Source organism: Hippocampus guttulatus, chromosome 7, assembly GCF_054856545.1.
Source record: "Hippocampus guttulatus isolate MCC_2025c chromosome 7, RoL_Hgut_1.0, whole genome shotgun sequence".
NCBI lineage: Eukaryota > Metazoa > Chordata > Actinopteri > Syngnathiformes > Syngnathidae > Hippocampus > Hippocampus guttulatus.
Window position 1 is genome coordinate 21614409 of NC_141267.1, and position 18404 is coordinate 21632812.

The following is an 18404-nucleotide window of genomic DNA, read 5'->3' on the forward strand; positions in this document are numbered from 1 at the left end:
TGAAGTCAAGAGTAGAAATCATGGGTTTTTTTTGAAAGTATGACTTTATTACAACTTTTTTTCTTGGAAAAAAAAATAAACGACCTATCTTACACCTCCTTATATGATTAAACTTTATTCCCATAATATGATGAGACTCCTAGCCTGACTTTAATCTCCAGTATGTTTTCGTACTTAACTTTGTTGTTAATATCCCTTCATAGAGATTCCTTCCGATCGATGCGGAGGGTCGACACATTGACGAGCAAAAGCAATAATAGCCACATTTAGCGACTGATGCTCCGAGTGGGAGAATGCCAAATCGATTGCGACGTTTAAACATGTCACATCTGCGCTCCCTCTTGTCTTCATCTGCCCGCCTCTCCGTGGGTGTCCTTCACCCCCGAAACACACACCCTCACTCCCCTCCCTCTTAACGAGCCATAAATTGGTGATGTCCTCAGGTTAAGTCTTTGGATTTCCGGCATCGTCCCGGGAGTCGTTTTACCTCGCCATTTTTTGGAATCAATGAAGAGGCGCACTGGGGGGGAGGGGGAGGGTGGGTGCTGGAAGGGGGGCGTGGCCACGGTAGTGGTGCACTGGTGTGTTGTGTAGCAGAAAATGGTAGTGGAGTTAATGACCATGCGGGTCCCACAGGGGTAGTCCATATTAAAGCTATTTGAGTGCTGACAGCACTCAGCATATGACCCCGCTGATTAATAACTAAACGCTGCTCAACTATGAATAACAATAAGTGTCAGTCAAAAGCAAACAAACGCACGGTTAAATTTTTTTTGGGGGGGGGGGGGCATTTTGTTCGTGCGGGCGCACAACTAGATGTCATAACTGAGGATTGTTTTGCACGACTTTATTTAAAAAACGTGTTTAAAAATATTTGCACTGCACCTATTTTGGTTTGTAAGCACATGTGTAGGTAGGGATGTATAATTATGTATAAAATGTGTGTAATTATCAAAAAAAAAAAAAAGAAGCATCTTTTGGTAGACATGACTAATATATTATCATGATCATTTTGGTGTGAGAGAGAAAGAGAGAGATAATTAAATTAATTTTAAAAAATCAAGTGTTGCTTAAAATGTGCTATATAAACTTTGTTGTGGTTTAATTCTAATTTCACTTTAAAACAAAATTCATTAGAAGTGAAAACAATTTCAACCGAACGAATGTGAATCTAAAATACTGCAATGACTCTTATTTTAATTGCACGTATTTACATATTTGAACAGTAATGTCATTCGAAAAATTTAATTGTGAAGCAACACTAATTTATTAACAGTCTACAAAGAAAAAAAGTGTTATTTATATTAATAATAATTAATAATTAATGATTAATATTGCCGAGGCAGAAACATGCAGGTTTCAGCAATGTGTGGGACACCATATCAAAGGATTCTATTCAAGTAATAATAAATAATGGACTAAAAGTGTAAAAAAAAAACTATTTATATTCAGAATCAGATGTGTTGTCTTTCAAATCAAATAAATATGTGGTGTAAAAAAACAAAACAAAAAAAAAAGATGAGCGTTGTTCGGATGCACCTGTGACAGAGGTTCACTCAACTACAGATCAACTTGATCAACTGCCGGGTTTGTGGAGCCGACGCGCGGTAAATCACCGAGGATTGTTTTTCTTTTTTCATTATAGTAAAATACTCATGCGGCAAAAGCGGTCCGATGATGTCGAATGAATGTTGAGGAGAGGCGGGAGGGAAAAAGGAATTCTCAATAAGGTGACAAGGCCATGTCCCGAGTGTGCATCAGCACGGCAGATTAAAGGTCGGGGAAAGGCCCAAAGTGTCGCCCTCAATGAGAGCAATCATGGCACGGACGTGGCCTTGTCTTTACGACAGCAACAACTCTCCGGGGACCAATCGCTTTTTTTTTTCCCCGGGGCATGACAAGAGGGACGATGTATGGAGTGTTTACGACGCTCACCATTAAACAAACTTTGCCCTTTTGTTGTCATTTTTACGAGGCCAACGTTTCACACTACTCCGACAAACGTGACGGATTGAAACGAAATTAGGAGAGGACCCGTAAAACTGCCGTGCGGCACGCCTCAGACACTTTATTAGAGCACACAAAAAAAAAAAAAACATTCATACATGTACACAATAAAATGTAAACCCCGATGTAATAACATACAGGCAAGGTTTTAATACACTTTTTAGAAACATTTTAATAATTGACACAACTAGATGACTGAATAATAAAAATAATGTTACTTGCATCAAAATAACGTTATTAGCTGTACGAGTACACTGTGATTTTTATGTGCCTAAAATTATCTAATTATTCAATGTGTAAGCATTTCCTCCCTCAAAATTGACGTGACAAGCTGAGATTCGCCACCTGATCTTTATCTGCAGCTCAATGCAACGCCGCCATCTACTGGTGTCTCTTTGTCATTACAATGGTTTCCAAACCTGAATTTCTTCGACCAGGTTGGACCCTCTTCCACACTTACCCGATCAAAAACATGTTTTACGGATATGGCAGTCAATGTTTTGGGATTGCAGCTGACTAATGTTCATGTCCACAGTTACAGTAAGATGCTTGGCTAATAAAATGACTCACACCAAATCACGAAGCCTGCCTGCCATGCAACGGTGGTTAGCGGTGCGACGCTGTCACCTGTTCCGTAGGTACTGCTGGAATGAGTAAAGCCTAATGACGTTTCATAAACGGTATTGCTAATATTGTACTGAAAGGAAAGACGCTTTGTTTCATCTCAACACATAACGTCCTGCCCATCATTTCCCCCCCCCCCCCAAGACCATTTCCATCGTGCGGTGTGGAATCGTTGACGGGGCAAAAAAAGGAATCGTCAGGATGCTGCATCGGGAAAAACTCCATTGGGCTGATGAATGGCCCGAAGCCTTAGGAATTACAAAATGCTCTCCGACACCCTCGACTCTCCCCTCCTACAGCTCGCTCATTTTTTTTTAACTCCCAAAGCGTGTCGGAATCTTCTTAAAGTGCTCTCATAATCTGATCTGCTCAATGCGAGAGGGTGAAAGGATTTCAGGGGCTAAGAAAGCATTCATTCCTGTTTTTCCCCCCATGTTGCGTTTTGCATTTTTCGACTTGCTGGCTCAGGAATAACACAAACTTGCTGCTTTGGCCTTCCTGTATTTTACGTCATATTTTATTAGCGTTTACGTACGAGTGAAGGTGGCCAACGTGTACACAAGACATGTTGTCGGTCCGCAAATGATCAGGTTTAAATCGGTTCGCAATCGGTGAGGATCCTGGAATTGGCCAAAAAAAGAGCCTAAAATGGCAGTTTCAAAACAAAATGGCTGACTTCCCGTGTCTTTTCACGTATGGCTTCCTGATACTTTTTGTTTCTTTTTTTTTTTTTGTTAGTCTACTTGTGATAGACATTCCGACCAAATTTCATGATGCCACGTGGAACTGGCTTTTATGGCTGAATTAAAATATTTGCGCGGAGGTTTCACGAATGATTCACGATTTTGAGACATCTGAATCTTCACTGTTATACTCCACCTACACGTAAAAATGTATATATATATTTTTAAGTAATAACGGGACAAAATCTGAAAGAAAACTGTCTTGTTTTATTTTTGTGTTAGAGCTGATAGCTATAGCGCGGCTAAAAGCTAGCGCGGCAGCACAAGCTTTGCGTTCTGTGAATCCCCCTCTTTCCTCCGCTGTCGATAAAGTAACGACCATTTAAACCGTAGCCTCTGTGATGACAAAATTGTGCTTTCTCAAATCGGGATTACATTGCAGATGCAATTAATCGTAAAGTGCAAGACCATCGTGTCAAATAAACGAAAAACAAAAGGACACCTGGAGGGTGGGCAATAAGTTATTTGCAAACTCGTGTTTCTGTTTGGAGAAACGGAGTCGTGTTTAGTGCTCGATGCTAACAATGCTAAGCTATATGTCAAGGTGCCGGCTGGCGTGTCAGAAAAAACAAAAACAAAAGGTTAGCAGGAGGATAAACACATTCTTCGCCAACAATTGTTCCTGTTCAGAGGAACCGAGTCATGTTTGGTGCCGGAAGCTAACATCGCTAAGCTACGTGTCAGGAAAAAAACAAACAAAAAACAAAGGCAAAGGAGGATAAATCAGCGATAAATAAAGTAGTCCTATCCTCATTGTCCCGCAGCTCTGTGTTGTAAAGAGACGAGCGGCGTCGGGGCATTCCGATTGTGCCGCTTTTTCTTTTGTCCCGTCTGATTTACAGCGCCGTCCCGGCTGTGTAATAAGAGTTTGTCTTTGGAGCTTGTGGAGTAATGCGGGCGGGCCTTTTGTTTGCCGGCTTGATGGCGCGAAAGCCTGCGAGCTGTCATCGTGATAATAATAATAAAAAAGAAAGAGCTGCTGCGAGCGAGAGCCAATCAGGAGCGGCGCAAAACAGATTGAGTTCAGCGCGCCTGCTGTTGTGCCGCCGCCGCCGCTTCTTCTTCTACTTCTTCTTCTTCTTTGCGGGGCCACGCATTAATGGGAATCTAAATATTGCGGCATTACCAGCGGATGATAATGTAAATTCAAGTTAATATTGCCACAATGCGCATGTGACAGCTCGCCATAATGCGCTCTGGCGGGATTAGTCATTCATTAAACAGGTTTGCCATGCAAAGCCACTGTCAGATTTTTGTCAGGCACAAAAACAAGAAGCCGAGCCAGCCGCTCGCTTCTTCTCCCTTACAATTAAAATCTGCCGGGTTGATTAGGCGAGGAAGAGCGCTTTAATCTGACTTCCTCTTCTTTGGCGCCGGCCGATAATGGAGGAGAAGGAGGCAGACAAAGAGCTGCCATCAAAGTGCCACGTTTGCTTGGCATTGTGGGGAGAAAGAAATCGCACGTGGCTGTGGAAGGCGGAAGGAGAATAACAAGGCCTATGAATAAACTCTTCAATGGGGGAGTCCATTTGCGGTGCGAGCGCTATTGTGGCTGAGCTGCGCGCAGCTTTGTCTTGATTAGACGCAAACGCTATTCAACTGCAACATCTAATGAGGTCCAATGCGCACCCGCTCGCTTTACAAAAGACAAAAACACGACATCGGGAGCGGATCTTGAAGAGGGCTAAGGTTTCAAGGAAGGCGTTCAAGACAAGGTGATGAAACGGGGTCAGGGTTTCAAGAAAGTGTTTTAAAACTTGGGTAAGAGTTTCAAAGTAGGGGCTCAAACCAGGTGGATGGGTTTCCCAGTAGGGTTTCAAGTTGGAGTTCCAAACCAGGGTTGGGATTTCAAACAAGTGGATTTCAAAAGAGGGTTTCAAGATAGGGTTATGGTTTCAAGTTTGGGTTTCAAGACAGGGTTAGTGTTTCGAGGCGGGTTTGAAGTTGAAAGGTTTTAGGACAGATTCAGGGTTTCAAAACAGGGTTAGGGTTTCAAATGGGATTTTCAAAATGAGGGTTAGGTTTTAAACAAGGTTATGGTTTAGCGTCACGGAAGAGGTTTGAAGGCAGGTTTGGGGTTTTCAGATGACGTTAGCATCTCAGGATAGGGTTTCAATACAGGGTTAGGTTTTTCAAATTAGGGCGTCTCTGCATTTCAAATCTATGGGCGGGGTTTCAAAGTAGTGTCTCAGCCAGTTCTGGGTTTCAAAGTAGGGTTTCGAATCAGGGTTATGGTTTTAAATTAGAGTTTCGGATTAAGATCTCAGGCGTGGTTTAGGGTTTCGAATCAGGAATACATGTCAGGGTTAGGTTTTCAAATTAGGGTCTCTCGCCTGGTTAAGGGTCGGGTTTAATGTCAGTCGGATCTTGGTCTTACGTGCGTCCATCTTGAGGTAGAAGCTGGGCGGTCACCTGCGCCACAGTGAAAGGTCGCCGGTCCGTCCTAATCGGAGCGCGTTGGCGGTTTTCATAGCGGGACGTGCTAATCCTCTCGGAGCACAATGACGATAATGATCGTTATTATACGGCAGGCGAGCCGGGGGGCCGCCGAAGCGCCCGGAACGGAGACTTTGACGCATAATCCTTCTGATTTGAAAGGTTAAAGACGGATTTGAATATTATGATCCTCCACTCGGAAAACGATAGCGCCGCCTTTCAAGGCGCTTTCAGCGCGCTGCACGCACCCTCCGCCGGAGAAGGCCCCTCAACTCTCCAAGACAACAACAGCACATTTTAAAACTGCATTTGCGGTTGAGGTCAAAATCTTCACCCAATAAAGACGGCTCACTTCCTGTAACGTTCCGGGCAAGACTTCCTGACCCCACTTTCAAACCAGAACCTTGGCTTGGGACACCTATTTAGAAACCCTAACTCATGCTTGACACCCTAAATCAATTGTTTTTTTGTTTTTTTTGATGAAATCACTAACCTGAAACTCAACCCTGGCTCGAAACTCCACTTTGAAACACCAAGTCTGGCTTGAAACCCGACTTGCAAAGCATAACCCCAACCCGCTTGCCTTGACTTTTGCCGCCTTAATCATGTGCCGTGTGCGCACGTATGATTTCAGCGGTCATGCGCCCGTCGCGTTATGCCACCGGTCCTCGTGTCCGGTGTCTTCTTCAACACACAAGGCTCCCTTAATTAAATCACAGCCGGACTGCTTCTTCCCGCCAGCAAGGTCGCCAACATATTAAAGGCGGAACGCGTTGAAGGTACGAGAGGTTAATTAAACGCCCGCTGCCTCTTCCTTTTCCCCCAGCAGGGCAGTATTCTTCCGCCCCACATGGGCTTCACAATGTGACGTGGTTTTTGGATTTCTTCTTCTTCTATGCACGCAATGCCGCTTCATTGCAAGAATCGTAAGGGGATATACAAATAATAATAATAAACGGCACTGGCCTTATGTGAACCCCGGAAACAAAGCGCCGCCGCTTCGAAGGACAAACCGTCTGTTCCCAAAAGGTGCCCGCATGATGTCGATTTCCTTTCTGAGATCTCCCACTTTTTCACAGCGAGTGGATGTTTTCCCATGTGTGTGTTTTTGAGGAGACAGCGGATAACTCGCCTACTCGCAGTATGTCACGGTCATGACACTACATGAAAACTGTTTATATTTTTACGTTCTCTATTATGTTTTTAAACAATATCGTACCATTGGTATTTAGTAAAATAGGAAGTTTGGTAAAAATGGCTTATCCTCACGGGGGAGGTGTGGGGGGGTCACGGGCGTGTTGGAGCCTATTGCGGCACCTGAACTGCTTGCCAGCCGATAAATTGTAATTTAATATCCAGAAGAAAATAAAACATTTTTTACTAAAGGAATGCGACACCACCCCAGCCCCACCAAAAAAATGGTGGCATTTTGTGAGCAGTGGGTTCAAGAAGGCTCGGTTCCATTTGCAAAAAAAATAAATAACTGACTTTTTTTTTTTTTTTTTTTTTTAGTTACTGTGTTTGGGTTCGTTTTGAGTTTTACTGTAATGGGCAGGGAATTCGGGGGTTAAGTAATTATGGCTAAGTTTGTGGTTAAACGTTTAAATTTCGTGTCAAGGTAAGAGTTTGGGTGTATGGTCTGGGATGAGGGTTAAATTTAGAGGAGGGGTTAGAGGTTAAGTACAAGGTTGGGGGCGTTAGTGTCAGTGTCAAGGTTATCCTGAGGGTCATTCCAAAATTAAGTTTCTACAAGTCAAGAGTTCATTCGTGTGTGGGTTAGCCCGAATCGACGCCTCCTTCCAACTCCAGTCAAGTCAATCCAGGTCCAATATTCCAAGTGACCCACCCAAACTCTAGCTCCACGCTAACTCTCATTCAGTCACCGCAGTCGCAGCGTTGGACCCTTCGCCTGTTTTGGCAAATTCTTCACCTTCCTCGTCCTGTGGAGATGACAAGGGAGATGAAGAGGCCCAGATGGCATCTGTATTGTGGCTACAATCATCCACCTCTTTTGTGGCCGCCCACGCGTCAGACGACACAGCCACCAACAGCTGCGAGTGATACTTGAAACATCCTGGAAGTGGCGAGAGGGCTCCTGTTTTGTCTGCAGCCTTCATCAAAAAGCTTCGTCAGCAACGGTCCGACACCACACACGCGCGCACATACCGAACCTGCTCTCGTACCGAGATGGCAAGAATTGTTCCCACATTTTTCCTTTTGTGATCCATAACCGTGAAATTCCAAGGAAGAAAAGCCGATAACAGCATGCTCATAGCTAGCACACGAGCCAAACCAGGCATTTTGGATCATTTAAGATTTTTTTTTCCCATTTCTCAGTGAATTGAAAAGGCTTAGGCTGAATTGAAATTGTAATTATCTTATATACAAAATAGCATGATGTTACACCAAAATACAAGTTGACAATATCCATCCATTATCCAAACGGCTTATCCTTACATTGCAGGAAGTAATATGTTATGCCGCTTCTTGATAACACAATGCAAGTGACAATTTTTAAAATGATTAAAAAATATATATAGTATAGTATCAGACGGTTCTACTCAATGTGATACTAAGCACTTGACATGTCGTCCAAAAATCTGTCAGTGCCCTGGTCCACTGTATCAGTCGATGTGAATTGAGGTGTGCGGTGAATACCAGTCAAAACCGTATCATTGTTACAGTCCAGTACATCCCTGGCGACAGTTGGGTAGAGTACAATATAATACGGTATGACGCAGTAGCAAGTGATTTAAAAGGGTATCAAACAATTTCATACTGTAACATCCTCCGTTTTATCGTATGGTTAGTGGTGAAAATATGTATGCTACAGTTCATACAAGGTAGTACTTTAAAATGAATGTTGTATGGTATCCTCCCACTAATGTCTCCAGTTGCTTCGAAATGCTGCTTGCCTCTTAACAGGAACACGTATGAGGGAGCACAGAACACGAGACAACACAACACGATAGTTTGGCACGATACCACAGGCATCAAAATGATAAAGATTCAATGCAACAAAATGTGACACCGCAGTACATTGTGCGTCCATGTTAGTTTACTGCTGACTTTCATCCTTGGCTGGAGCGCCAGCGAATGCAAAGCGGTGTGGAAGTGACAGGCAGAAATACGGAATAAGCTCCAGCCAATCCCCCCCGTCAGAGCCTCTGGAAATCAGGAGTTCCGAGGAGGCCTAGCCTTGGACCGAGATTGTCACTTGGGCAATTGAGCTATTGGTAACCGAGGAGGAGGAGACGGAAGGTGGGGAGGAAAAAAAAAAACCTGTCAACTGGATACGAAGCTTCTTTTATCATCCATCTGAGGTGAGGCCTCCATAAGCAGCTTGTTTGTGAGCTGCAGGCCAGCCAGCCATGAAGAAAATATAATTTCAGCCGAGCGTCAGGTTGCACGGCTCGGCCCCCTCCATTGTGAAGCCGGCAAAACACTCAACGCGCTCACTGGCCGTCGCGATAAACATCTGCTTCGGCCAATCACGCACTAGCAACGCATTTACTGGGCTCTACCAAGAGTCAGACACCACAAAACACTTTTTCAATGTACTGTCCACGAGCTCCCGTGTGGAAAGGCAGCACACGCTATGCCCCAAAAAGTGGTTATTGTTGCGATAGGTATGGTCAACATACACTATAATTATTCCTTTCATTACATATTGTTTTAAATAACATGATCTGTAGCCTTGATGGCCCGTTCTTACGTCTTCATTTTGGCCGCTGAGACAACACATTTCATTATTGAATCCACAGGTAGGCCTACATATATTTATTATGAATGATGAATGTTAAGTACTGCTTTAAATCAGGGCCAGTGCCAGTTCTGTCAGGGTTGCCACACCTTGGCTCATGGGGGCAGACATTATATGAGACAGCATGCAAAAATACGATAGGAGGTGGTACATTACAAGGTATGAGACCATTACAGACGATGTAATGGTATGATGTCTGTATGGAAGTATACGAGGAAATTCCCAGATTTACACCTTTATCCAGAATCGTCACCTAAAAGTAACCGTATTTTGCCGTCTGACACGGAATGGCAAAAGATGGTCAAGTACATGTTGATACGGGACAATGTGATACGATTCGGTGGAGTACATGTGGTACAATATAATATGGCATGATATGACATGTATGGCGAGATACAAGATGTTAAAGCATGATACGGTGTAGCAGAATACGGCATGATAGGATTCCATAAAATACGGTATGGAACAGCTTCTAAATAAATTTGATTCTGAATGAGTTGACATGATGGGGGACAGTACAATATTTGGCGGGTATCATATGATACTCGACGATATGGTAGGATACAAGAAAGCGCATTGTGATACAATACATTATGTTACAGTATGACACAACACGGTACAACACAGTCAAGTACGAAAGGATTCAATACGAGACAGTATGGCACAATGTGACACTATGCGGTCCATTCGACTTGGCTTTTTGCGAAGTGTCATCTCCTCTTGTCCTCCCGTTGTGCATCGACTGTGATGTGCGCACTGGAATGCAATGTGTCACATTTTTCTCAACGCTTCGAGATAAAACGAGAATAAAAAGTGATGTCCTCGATAGCCGTGAGGCCCTCATGTGGGGCCTCGTGCGCACAGGAGTTGATAAACAATATTTACCCGGCCCTTTTCCTTTAGATACGCATCAGCTCCCATTCATTATGCCGCGTGAAGCTTCCCTCATTTAGCGGGGATAGCATCTCCTTTATCCTGCCTCCAAATACCCGCATCGCCGTTTGCTCGGTTTCTAATGCCAGATGGTGGCAAAATAAGACCCCCTCCAGGGCTCGGTGACAGACTGGGAAAGAACCTGGAAGTCACAAAGAGCGCAAATCTAACTTAGGTGGGATATTTTTTTTTTCTTCAGAAAACTTTGAAAGTTTAGTTTGTCATTCGATGTTGTTTTTATGTCGGGCCGCTGAAAAAGTAGTTTACGGACAGTAACATTGTGGCCATAGTTTTAAATATTTCTGCTTGTTTTGCTGAAAGTTTTTTTTTCTTTCTAATATATTGCTGACTGACGAAAGAATAACATACTATTGATCCCTTTACCGCATGTCCACAGCAGTCGAGTAAATCAGCAGTGTACTGTACATTGCCGACGTTTTTCCCCGCCGCTAGCGGTCCTGCCGCATTGTGTCGTTTGCGCAAAACGACACCTCTCGCTTCCCGCGACACTGTTGACATGTTTGGCCCCCCGAGAAAGGTGGCGCATAAACACGGGTGACGGTGAGATGGGAGCCCGCTTCCCTATCAAGATTCCCGTCATATTTCCCCGGCTGACTAGACTAAGCACGGGGCCGAGGCATGAGCCGATAAAGGGTGTCTTTCACACAGCAACAACACGTAGCGCTGCGCTTATCGCCGCCCAAGGAGGACAGGGCCCAGATTGTTACATTTGCTGGTTTGTTGTTTTCTTCTTTGGAGCTGCGATAACGGCTCAGGAATCTGAGCACAAGGGTGGGGGGTGGGGCTAGTCCATCTGTGCGGGTCGGCAGCGCAAATGGCAGGAAGACAGGCCCGCATTAAAAGAAGAAGAAAAAAAGAAAACAACATCAACCATCCCGATCAACGCATGGCCATGTTTGGAGAGAAAAATCCTTCAACTAAAGGAATTAACTGGTCAGCAAATTTGCAAATTTGTCTTAATGTTTTTTTTTTTTTAACTAACCCTACACTATTCATAGAAAAAAAACTGCCAAGTCAGTATTTTTGTGAAATAACAATATTGCTTTGTTTTATATGGTGTCAAAGAACTATGCTGAAGTGAGTGAGGAGTTTCATTTAGTCAAGGGGTTCCCAGCCATTCGATCACGGGGTGGTGTAAGTGGAAATGGAGGGGGGGGGGGTGTCTGTGTGCGTGTTATTGATGTCATCAGCTTCACTTCCACAAAAAAGTATTAAAAAATAATAATAATAAGCAGGTCACCTTTAACCTACCGTAAATTCGTGTGTGCATGGACACGCACGTGCGTGTATATGCGATAACGGATCGCGGAAGTTTGGTTGTCTTGAAAAGTAGATCTTTGGTCAAAATAAATAAATAAATAAAGGTTGGGCAGCCCCTATTTAGACATACTTTGTCAGCATCTTGTTGCATCGATAGACAATGATAAAAGGTTTGGAAGTGGGTTTGTCAATGATTTGTGGCTTTTGGCTTTTTTCGTCAGGGCTGTGCCACGACACTCTACCATGTGGAAATCACCAATGTCATTTTAGCTGATAACTGGCTTATTCTGCTCACCAAACTGTCATAAAGTGGCAGTACAGTATTTGCAGAATGTAACAAACTCGCGACCGAATTTACTAACCAACCAATCGACAATGCCTGTATTGTTGTTTTTGTATCGATCGCTTACAAACCAACTCGAGTACGACCTACCTCGCGAACTAACCATGCCTGTCGCTCTGTCGAGTCGTGTTATCTTACCAACAACCCCACTTAACCAATGTTATGTCTCTCTATTTTTTGTACATTGCTGCTAGTTTACTCGTTACCGAGTTAACTTCCTATAATGAACTAGCGTGTCTCGTTTCAGTAAAATATTAGTAACTTGCAGGACTAACCAACCAGCTGACCTACAACACAAATGACCAACGCTCTATTGCTGCCCCTTTCCTTTCTGTCCATTGTAGCTACTTTACGAACTAGCTTACGAGCCAGTGAACTAACCCAGCAACTAAGAAAATGTTGCCGACATCTTTTCTGTGTAATACTGTTAGCTTACAAACTAACAAACTGACAACCCGAATTTATTCATTTGTTTTTAATATCGCGAATACCCAACGTTTTCCAAATATGGGCATTCAAAAGGTTGACCTAAAAACATTCTCGCAACAATAATGACGACAATGAATCGAGGTAGACACGCCCTGTCTAAACAAGTGGGCCGAACAAAGTGAAAGTGATCCTCCCCCCCGCCTCACCCCAGCCCCTTCTGCCCCCCCGCCTCGTCTCTTTTGAGCACGCCGGCTCTTCTTTAATTGTGACAGTAAACTGCTGGCTGTTACGGGCTGTTAAGCGGGATTTAAAACTTGTCAGACAAGACATGTTTGAAATTGCTTTAAATAAGTGCACTGTGTTGCTGTCAAGCGCGAGGCTTAGAAGGGGGAAATATCCCCACAATTGAAGCACTCATCGGGGCTCAGCCTGCTGCTGATGCTGCCGCTGCTGCCTACCGCTACCTTGGCAACACATGCAAAAAAAAAAAAAAAAAAAACGGGGGCCTTGTGAGGCAGTAGCACCCCCTACTGCATCCCATAAGTACTACAAAAAATAAACGCAAAAGACAACGCGCTTTGCTCCTTCACGACATGCAAATGTGCTGAACTGGGTTGTGTTTCTTGGGATTCTTTGAGAGCACAACTGGCATTGCGCAATATCATGACAGAAATTCTAAGCCTCATGTTTTAAAACAAAAAAGTTGTCAATATTGGCATTGTTTTCCAGAGAGATTCTAACACGCGTGCAGAGCTTTGAACACTTGGGGGGGAAATGCGAAATTACTGAGAATTGCTAGTGACATTCATGTAATATTATAAATAAGTATCTAAATTGTGTGTAATAAGTTAAAAATGCTCACAATTTTGTACCAAAAAAACGAAGGCACATTGATTTGTTGAATACTCGATTAGTCAATGGATGCAACGTCATCTCACAGATAATACATGTATCAATGTCTATTTTATCATTTATGATTCTCTTTTCAACAAGTTCATTTCATAATTGACACATTTTATTGAGCAGATATAAAAATTTGCTATTACATCTAAAACTACAAAAAAATAGAAAATATTTTACTGAATTGAAATCAAGTAAAAAAAAATTCATAGTCTAAAATAGAATACACATACTCGGACACGCGCATTAGCAAAAAATGAGAATTAAAAGTTTATCAAATTGAAAAATGGGATACTATAAAACAAATAGTAGGCCATTGCTGTTTAACAAGATTAGAATTTGTTAGAAAATAATAATAATAATACAGATTCTCAACTAAAAATAATTACAGATCAGCAGACTAAGTCCAATAAATAAAAAGGAGTAAGATGTTGATTCTCGATTTCCTGCACACACTTGACAAGAAGTTCAACTGCAATTCTCGGAAGACGGATTACAACAATTCGAAAAAGGAAAGGAAAAGAGGAGTCATGGTCTTTTTTTGGGGGGGGGGGGGGACGACAGTCTTGTGTACCCCCCCCTCCTCCCCCACCACATGGAGGAGCTCTTATCGGGATTAGATGGTCCAGTGTGTGAGGGGCCTTGCAGTTATTAGCACCTTCTTACAGCCAGCCAGCACAACAGCAGCAAAAGGCAGCGAGACAGAGCGAGAGAAGACTTCCAATATGATTTGCTTATAGCTATTAATATGTATGCCTTAAATAGAAGCACACCACTAAGCAGCTTATGATATTATGAAGAGAATGTTCCCTCAGGGGCATAATGTGGCAGCGGTGACAGCGAGGAGAGATTCCCATTTAGCCAGATGGGCTGTACTTACGTTGAGCATCTTCGCGAGGAAAAAAAAAAAACGCTTGTAGGAGGGAAGATGGCGTTGGGTGGGTGGGGGGTTAGCGTGGTGAGAGGGGAGGGGGGGGGGGTCTACTTTGATAAGCTCTCATGCAGACCGTGAATGAAAGACAAGCATGAAAGTGAGCTTTAGCCTCTTTTCCCAGATTTTGCCTGGCAAATGGAGAGGCAGATAGGGCAGGTGCCGTCGCTTGGCCCGTCTGATTAAGCCACTGTTCCCACAAGAAGCCAGACACGGCGGAGACATTGTCCAAGCTTGTCCAGGTGGGGGACCTGTCAGCGCAAAACGCCAAGCTTAAGCCAGTGCGCGCTGCTCCCAGCGAAAAGATTAGGACCCGGGAAGACATATTTGTGGCTTTTTTTTTCTCCCCCCCCTCCTCACTCGCTCTCTTTTCTTCATTTGAATGCTTAATTCCAAACAGTTCCTCCTCATTCTTGCCGTGTGCCTGCCATCACTTTTCATTAGTGACGCCACGCACTTCCTTAGCGATACCGTACAAAGGCTGTGACGAATCCACGGCAAACTCGCGTACAATGACTGAAATGCAGACGGTAGTTATTTGGTGTCACACATCGGTACAATACGCATGGTTCAAATTGGGAAATAACTCTACAATATCTCAGAACAAGTTCATCTTTAAAAGACCCTGAAAAAAATGATCCCAAAATGCAAAAAAGGGAAAACATATAAAAAAACAAAACATTAACACATTGGATGAAAAAAATATAAATGTTTGCCAAAGGAAACAAAATCAAGCTATTTGTAAAAATAACTGAATATAAAATATGGCAAATAAAGTAGTTGATGGAATATATATCTAAAAAGTGAGCCGAATGAGAGTGTTTGTCAAGTTATTTTTCCCCTCATTGGCAACAGTCAAAGTAGCGAGTCCCACCCAACCTCCACATGGCCAATTTCTCACCAGAGTTTGGGTGACATCAGGAGCGAAACATTTCATGTAAAACATCTAAATAAATTACGCAACATGCTGGCAGAGCGTGACCCTCTCCCCCCCCAAAAAGAAGCGGCACAATAACATTTGGCAAAGGTGGCCTGACGGGTCAATTCCCGCAGTTCCAGCGAATAAGACGAATATGCAGATTTGCGTACGAAGGCGTCGTCTGAGGAAGGCGCCCCGAATGCCCATCTGGCCATGACCTGCATGTTTACGGAACCAATTATCTTGCCTCCTGCCAGATGAAAGCGGCGGCGAGAGTCGGGGAGGGAGTCAAAGAGTTCCATCGGGGGAGAGGCGGAGTGGCATGATGAGCACATTTCTCCCAAATTGGGAACTAATGAAGAAAGATTAAAGCCCCGCGCTGCAAATGGACAAGCAGTGCCACACCGACAATGATTATTGTGACTATTACGCCGGGCGCACGCGTGAAAAAGCCTCTCGTGTCTGTGTCGCGCATTTGACAAGACAAGAGGTGAAGTGCTTTGAATGAGGCCCAAGAGAGGCTTTTAACGTGCACGTTTCATAAGGCCATTAGTGGGCGGGGCCAGCCTGGTGGGTCGCGACCTCCACTTGAATGTAAAGCACGTCAGTGAGTGAGTGAATGACGGACAGCGTGAAAGACTGACAGAGACAATGCGTGTGTGCGTACCATTTGATTTATTTGAACTATAACATAAGATGAGCTCAAATAACAACACAAAGCAGTCATGCTCCCCCAAAAAATTACAAGATCCAGCAAGGAGCCATTTTGGGGTCGACATATTACCGTAATGACCGTACACAAGGCGCATCGGATTTTAAGGCACGCTGCGAGCTTTTAAGAAAATGGCAGACTTTTAGGTGCGCCTTTTAGTGCGGAAAATACGGTATTTGAGACATCTACCTGAATACCGTAACCAAGCATTTGTTGTTCTTTACTTCCCGTCACGAGTCACTGTTCGCACCCATCGCTGGTTTTGCAGCGTTAAACACGATCGCGTGTATTTGCGAGTACCGTACGGAAAAAAGAAACACATACAAGTCTTGTCCATATCGGAGAATACTTTCTCCGTCTACTTTTCCGTATACGAGAGGTTTCAGAATACGGGTCGTATGGTACAGCCTCCCATCATCTGCACCTAAGCTGAGGGAATACAAACAAGCGCCCGCATGGCGGAATTCCTGTCACAAGTTATTGGGCAGCTAAGAGGGCGGGAAATCCTCGACTGCAATATTCTCACCCGGGTAAATCTCAAACGCTGAATAACAAGCCAAGCAATTTAAGCGGGAAGGTCAAAGCAAAGTAAAAGCGGGCGGGTGGTGGGGGGGTTGCAAGAAAAATAAATACAACAAAATAAATAAATAAATAAATGTGCTTTTCTGAGAGAGATGAGATATGGCGGGGATGACAAAAAGTAATGAATATAACCGTGCGGCGTACCGCGACTTTGAGGAAACTGTCAGTTTGATAAAAATTATATTTCAGACGGATGATAACTAAAAAAATATATAGATAGATAAAAAAAAAAAAAGGGGGGGGTGCGCACAAAAGCAAGAAAGGACACATGTCTGCCTGATGTTTCCCTTAATCCCGGACGAGGCCTGACAGCCGTCAAACGTCAAAAGCTCGAGCAAACAAACAAAAACCATTGCGCCGAGAAAAAGCTTTCTTTCCGAGGGGACATATTGTGGAAACTTGACTTCTTAGCGTTTGGAATACAAATTCTTGTGTGACTGGAATCACCCGTCCACCATCAAGTGTGAAATTAAAGGGAGCTAGCTGCGTTCAAACTGCTAGCTAGATTTGAATGTAGCCTCAATCACTAACGTGCAAGAGGGCCGCGTTCGGGTGGAGATTTCAACCGGTTTCTCCTAAGTAGGCGCTAGGTTTGGGGTTGGGATGTTCGGATTATGGGTAAGGCGGTTAATATTATTGAGTTAGGGTTACTAAGGCGACAAATGAGAGTCAGGAGGATAAGGTCAGGAATAACATTCAGCTTCATGTTACAAAGGAAACTTTAGAATGTGAGAATCTGAAGAACATTTTCCAAAGTCATTTCCGTGTTATGTGAATATAAATGAAGTTGGGGTGAATGTATGAATCGAAACTTACTCTTTCAACGCATCAATGGACTTTCTTTTGTGCGCACACAATCACCTGAGCGGCCGCAAATGTATTCTGCCTTGCGTGGTGGAAAAACGAAGCGTCCTTGACCAAAAATACGCTGCTGCGTCTCAACCCCTCTTTCTTGAATAAATCACCCGCGCGTGTTGCCACAACACCGGGCCCACCATTCAGTGCCGGAACCCGTCAAAGACTTCCGAGCCGAAGTTAGCGCCGGTAATTAAGGAGCGTTTGCCAATATTTCGGATCAAAAACAGTGAGAAGAAAAGCGCCATTCTCAATTCTACCTGGCCAGGGGAATAAAGCCACAATGGACATCCAACAATGCGCCCATTCACGTCTACTCGAGGGACCTTGGAGCGCTCGCAACAAACACGAGACTAGACACCTGAAAGCGGCTGATTCGCGCCTTGTATTCGCCGCGCAACCCTTTTGTGACAAACAAAGGAGTTGCTCTTGTAAAAAGTTTTTTTTTTAATGCAAGAAATAGAAAAAGTCGCCTTCGCAAAATGCTGCAAAAAGTTTGCTGCGTGAGCTTGCCGCTTACAGAGAGGTCACTGCCAAGGGCGAGGATATCAAAGATAAACGCGACAGCACGACTTTTAAAAACAGGGGTTTCTAACTTTTGTGGATGCAGGGCAGCCATTTTTTTTCCAAGGACCTCCACAGAATCAGAGCATCAATTAAACGTAACGGCAACACTAAATGGCCATTCTCAGCCACAGCCAGTCTCAAGCCCGGATAACAAAGAGTGGACCGCGTAAGGACGGGGATCAGATGAAAAAACTGTGTTAAGCCTTACATGCCATTGACTTGCTGTGACAACTCAACTCGGTAAAAGCCCACAGGCACCATGTGTACCTCTAGATTGCCCAAGAATTAAACAGGTGTCGGTTTGAGGAACAATGTTGGATTTAATGCCCACTCAGCAATATGCGGGCTGAACAGAAAGCCACGTATCACTGAGCTGGTG